Source organism: Cupressus sempervirens, chromosome 10 (genome assembly GCF_028749045.1).
Source record: "Cupressus sempervirens isolate cs-2001-9-10 chromosome 10, ASM2874904v1, whole genome shotgun sequence".
Taxonomy (NCBI): Eukaryota; Viridiplantae; Streptophyta; class Pinopsida; order Cupressales; family Cupressaceae; genus Cupressus; species Cupressus sempervirens.
Window position 1 is genome coordinate 473,354,081 of NC_143127.1, and position 6,162 is coordinate 473,360,242.

Below are 6,162 nucleotides of genomic sequence, written 5' to 3' on the forward strand. Positions count from 1 at the left end.
CACAAGTAGTAAAGTTGATCTCGTAGGATTCCAAAGACTAGTTTAACTTTGGATGATCTCAATTAAGAAATTGAAATAAAGTGTGAGGCATGGATGTAAGATTTTTGTGGTCTCTATCAGTGACCTTAGTGGAGTTGAGAGATGAAAGTTGTCTCTTGATGATCATCTACTTTTGTGTGAGTACATTGATGTGATTCTACATGAGGTACTTGGTATGTTGCCACAGTGTGACATTAATTTCTACATTAATGTTGTCTCTGGAGAAGAGCCTATTTCTCACACATCTTATCACATGACTACTCAAGAGTTGAGTGATATTTTTTGTAGCTAGATGATTTATTTTCCAAGGGTCATATTCATCCTAGTATATCCCAATAGGGTGCATTAGTCATCTTCATTAAGAATAAAGATGGATTATTTTGTTTGTGCATTGACTAACAATAATTGAATAAGGTGATGGTGAAGAATCGATATCCCTAGTGGAGGATTGATAACTTATTTGGTTAGAAGAAGGAAGTAAGAGTGTTCTTGAATATTAAAATGAAGTCAGAATACCATCAGATTTGTATTTAGGAGGCTAATCTTCATTGATCAATTTTTTGTATATTTTGTGTACATAAGAGTTTATGGTTATACCTTTTTTGTTGAATAATGCACCATCAGTGTTCATGAGATTTATGGATAGGTTATTTCTAACATACCTCAATTGGTGTCCATGTATTCCTTGATGACATATTGATCTATTCTAAGATAATAGATGAGCATGAGGTTCACTTGTGCTAGGTATTGCAATATCTTTACGACAATTAATGATCTTGGGTAAATGTGAGTTATTCTAGACTAAGGTGAAGTATTTGGGGCACATTATATTAGGTGAAGGCATTGTAGTGGGTCCTTCTAAGAACTAGGCTATTATGAATTGGATAGTCCCACCTAGTGTTCTTGAGGTCCATTTTTAGGTGGGTTTTGTAGGTTATTAATCTCAATTTATGAAGAATTTCTATCATGTGGTTCATCCCATCACTTTTATTCAAAGGAAAGAGAAGAAGTACATTTGGATAGAATAGTGTGAGTTAATGATTGAGGTTCTTAAGGGACATTTAACTAGTTCACCTATTTTGGTTGTGCATGATCATATAGGGAAGTTCATGGTGTATATTGATGCATTATTAGAGGGTATGGGGGTAATTCTTATGTAGGATGGATGAATAATTTCATGAGTCCTAAAATCTCAAGGTTCATGATCTGAACTACCCCATTTTTGTTTTGGAATTAGTGGTGGTTGTACATGCACTTGTGTGTTGGAGAAATTTTCTTTTGGGTCACAAGTTTGAGTTGCATAATGATCATCATATTTTGCAGCATATTTTTACTTATCCAAACTTAAATGCATAAAAATTACATTGGATGGAGTTCTTGTGTTAGTATGATTTTGATGTTCATTACATCAAGGGAATAGAGAATGTTGTCATAGATGCCTTAAGAAGGAAGGGGCATGGCATCTCAGTTTTGTCTTTGGCTATGGACTTGTATAGCATTATTTTGGAGGTTTTGCCTAGTGACACAATATGGTATCAAGAGGTTAGAGAAGAAATTGAGTCTAGACATACCCTTGAGGGTTGGTTCATAGGTTATTCTTTAGAGTCTGATGGGCTATTGTGATAGATAGAGTGCATTTATGTGCTAGTGTCAGGGGATCTTGGTTCTTTTATCTTGTCAAAGGAACATTGTGCACGTCATAGCATCAAGAAGATGCATGTCAAGCTTATGTAGTTGTACTTTCTAGAAGGGATGAGGTGTGATGTTGCTGATTTTTTTCTTGATGCCTTGAGTACTAGAGGGTGAAGGCAATACATCAACATCTTGTGGGTCCTTTTAGCTACATTCCATTACTGAGTGGAAGTGGGATACTATATCTATTAATTTTATCAAAGCATTTCCTATATCATCATGTTGTCACAATTCTATAATGTTGATGGTGGACAAGTTGTCCAAGGTAGATCAATTTTCACCTATGAGAGCATCAAATATTGGTACTTCAATAGTTCATCTATTCTTAGTAGATATATTTTAGTTGCATGGAATTCCTTGCAGGATAATTTTAGATAAAGATCCATTGTTCACTTTAGCATTGTGGACACCTTTTGAGCATGCTTTGGGTACACAACTCATTTTAGTTCTTCTTATCACCCATATACAAATGGACAGATTGAATGATTGAATCAAGTTCTTGAGGACATGCTTCACATGTAAATAATGGATTGATAGAAAAAGTTAGAGGGCTAGTTGTACTTGGTTGAGTTTTCAAATAATAATGTGTATCATAATTGTGTTGACATGTCACATTTTATAGGACCTATATGGTAGACCTTGTCATACTCCTTTGATTTGGGATTAGTTAGAGGATCAAGTATTTTTGGCTCTTGAGATTCTTTAGGATATGGAGTAGTAGGTTGTTTGTGTTAAAGAATTTTTTGTTACTGTTCAAAATATCAGCAAAAGAAAAATGTAGATGCCCATAGGCTAGATCATCACTTTTATGTTGGTGACTGAGTTCTTTTAAGAGTATGACCAAAAAAATACCCATTCATTATGGGGAAGGTTCTAAGTTAGCACCACATTTTGCTAGGCCTTTTTAGATCTTAGAGAGGATTGGTCTTGTTTCTTATCACTTGGTGTTTCCACCTAACCTATTGCGCATCCATGATTATTTTCATGTTCCTTCATTGCACTACTACATTTGAGGTCAATTTTTGACCTTTAATTTTGACCAAGGCCTATTTTTGGCTTGTTCAATTCTTTCTTATTTGTTTATGAGCCCAATTTGGTCAAAATTTTGACCAAATCAAGCTCATAAACAAAAAAAAAAAAAGGTGCATTCGAGATTTATTTCACAATTTGGGCATTTTGGGCAGGAGCTAATTTAGAGGTCTATGTTCTTTGCAAGTCTACATTCTAGGGAACTAAACTTGGAGATGCATTTGGTGTTGTTTGGTAGCAGTGGCTTAGCTGATAATTTTGACTCATTTAATCTTGTATTGTGTGGATTCAACACTAGACAAGTCTTTCCATTCAATATAGTTCCGAGTAGGTTATTTCAAATTTCTAGTGAAACCATTATTTTGCAGTATTGACTAATGTGTACCATTTTTTACTAATATACCTTGTTAGGGTGTCAAATTTGTGAGAAGTTTTATACTTGTATTTGAGATCAGGACATGCATGTGAGAAATTTTTTGGCATTATCAGAGTGGCTAAGTAGCTAGCTATGGGAGTAGGTTACCAAGGGTATCAATTCCTATTCAAATTGGGATTGAGAAAATCCATTTGTCAAATTTGGGGATAGTAGGGCCATATGCATATTTGGATCTAGGTTCCTATAGAAACAATGGGTCATATCCAATAGTTTTATTACCAGCAGTTGAAGCTATTGATTCAGTTAATTGAGAACAGGACCTAGTATAGTTTCATAAAGTTTGTTAGAATTTTCATAAAGGTGGATTTCATCTCATACAATTGTTTCTATACCTTCTATGCTCAAATTTGATCATATTTTGATATATCTAAAGGTTGACCTTAGGAGATATTTTTGAAGGAAATAGTGTTCTTTAGATATGACTGGTCTACAATGAGGGCTATTTGTTTTTAAAGATTTTTTTTCTACATAGAAGTTCACTCTAGCTTTCCCTTGCACATCTTTTAATGCATTTTCCTCAACTTATTTCAAATATGTTCTTCATGAAAGTATCATTATTTACCTTACTAATAAATGACAATTATACTTCTTCAAATACTTCTCCTCTATTGCCTTTGCCTCCTAAACCTCAAATTAAATTTCTTCTCTTATCCCTTTAGACTTTGGTGATCCTATTCCTAATAATCCCCACAAGCTTAGTTAGTTGTTCATATTTATCATTCATCATCTTAATCACCATTACACCTCCTTTCTCTTTGACACATGGATCATTGGTATTCTCTAAGTTCTTCCACTCTACCTATCAATATACTTGATTTTTTTTTATGGCTATCCATAGACAATTGTAGTACAATAAAAGAAGAGTTTTTCAAAAAATTATTCTTGAAGATATTGATGCTAGGTAAATAAAGCCCAAATATCATATTCTACATTAAATGTTTTATAAATTACTTTAGTTGACAACTAGATGATAATGACTTGCCTTCTATTATTGGTGCTTTAGCTCTTGCTATTTATCAGATTTGTTTCTCTCTTTGGATATGATGATTAAGGTTCTCTCTTGATATATTAATTCCTAGCTTTTCTCACCTTTTTAAGTGATATATTTATATTTTTGAAAAGCATTTTTAATAATAATGCTTGTTTCATCAGAATAAACAAGTGCATATACAAGAAAAGGTCAATCGAAAACAACTACAAAATGAAAGTATGTAGAAGACTTGAAAAACAATATAGTAGACAATGTCAGACCATCTTTAAATTTGATGGGCATTGATATGCTATTTCCAATATTATGTTAAGTTCATAAATGGCCTAGAATTTGTTTTTTTGTGAAGTTTGTATCATTTTAACACTTGATCATGCTTGTTTCAAAGCTTTTCTAATATTAAGCTCATCATGATTGTATGAAGATTATATGTCAAGTGAGTAGTTAATGTTGTCATGAATCTAACTCTTATAATTCTGATTGTGAATCTTGTTAAATTGAATTATATTTGAGACTCTTTCAATTGAAGAATAGTTGAATACTTGGAATTATATCATATTTGTAGTGATGCTAGAAGTAGAGAGATGAATAAGTATGGAAGAGTATTTGAATTATCTTCTAAGAATTTATGGATACACATAAGAAATTATGTAAATATTGTAATTTTTATACTATCTTATTTCTTGGCTCTCATTTAAACAATAAAAGGATTGTGGCATACTATGCTTATTTTGTAGGGTTGTTCATATGTTTGAGGCTTTAAATGTTGTTGCTCTTTTCCATTATTATTACATTCTTTGAATAAATTAGCCAAGGTTTCAATTCAAATATTTAGCTTGGACCAAAAGCAACACTTGTTACTTGGAGCATGAGATACTCTATTCAATTTTACTTCTTAGCCTGCTTTCCAATAAGGTTGGCTTAGAGTGTCATGTCTTGTTTTCTTCTCACACTATCTTATCATTTTATTGAATTTTTTATTCAAGATCCACATTTTAGAGTGAGAAGTATACTTTGTGCTATGCAACAAGCCCTTTCACTCTCCAATAAAATTATTGCTCATCAATAGCTTATATTATTTTTTGATACATAGCATACATAGACATCATACCTCTTGATTCACTGTCCTAAATGTTCACTTTGAGGTTGTTGAACAAGTCTAGAAAAAGAGATCTTGGGATCAAATACACCTACTTTGAGGTTGTGAATTTTTCTAGAAAAAGAGAGCTTGGGATCAAATACAAATACTTGAAGAGCAAGAAAAAAAACCAATTTGGCTAATAGACAATAATCTCTAAGGCTCATCTTCTTGATAGAAATTTAGAAATAATCAAACATAAATTTTCAAAAATCATTATACACAAGATAATATGTTACTCTCTCTCTCTCTCTCTCTCTCTCTCTCTCTCTCACACACACACACACACACACACACACACACACACACACACACACACACACACACACACAAATTTTGTTCAATATATTTATAGGATTTTCTAGATCCTATTTTATAGGGAATCTCTCCAAATATGAGTTGTTTTAACAACTCTTACTATAGTCCAAACTATAATTACTTCCAATTATAGGATTTTTTGGATTTTATTTTATAGGGTAGAAATTAGGCTAGGGCTTGCTAGAACTGGCTCCATTGGTTGCATAAAACTGATATATTGGTTTGGTGACCTCCTACACACTAAGAATGAACTAATCCATCTAGTAAATTTGACTAACAATCTTCCCTTGCTGATTATTTTCTCAAAAAATGCATTCTAAGGCTATATACATAGTCATATTTAACCTAGGGCATCAATTTTGAAGTGGCTAATGGGGTTTTCCTATCCTAATCCTTTGAAGTCTCAAAATACATCCTACTAACTTGTATTTCACTAAAGGGCATCAATTTCCAATAGTGAAATTGTAAGTTATAGCCATTTCTTGGTTTCAACCCCTTGAAATGAGGGTTTCAAACCCATAG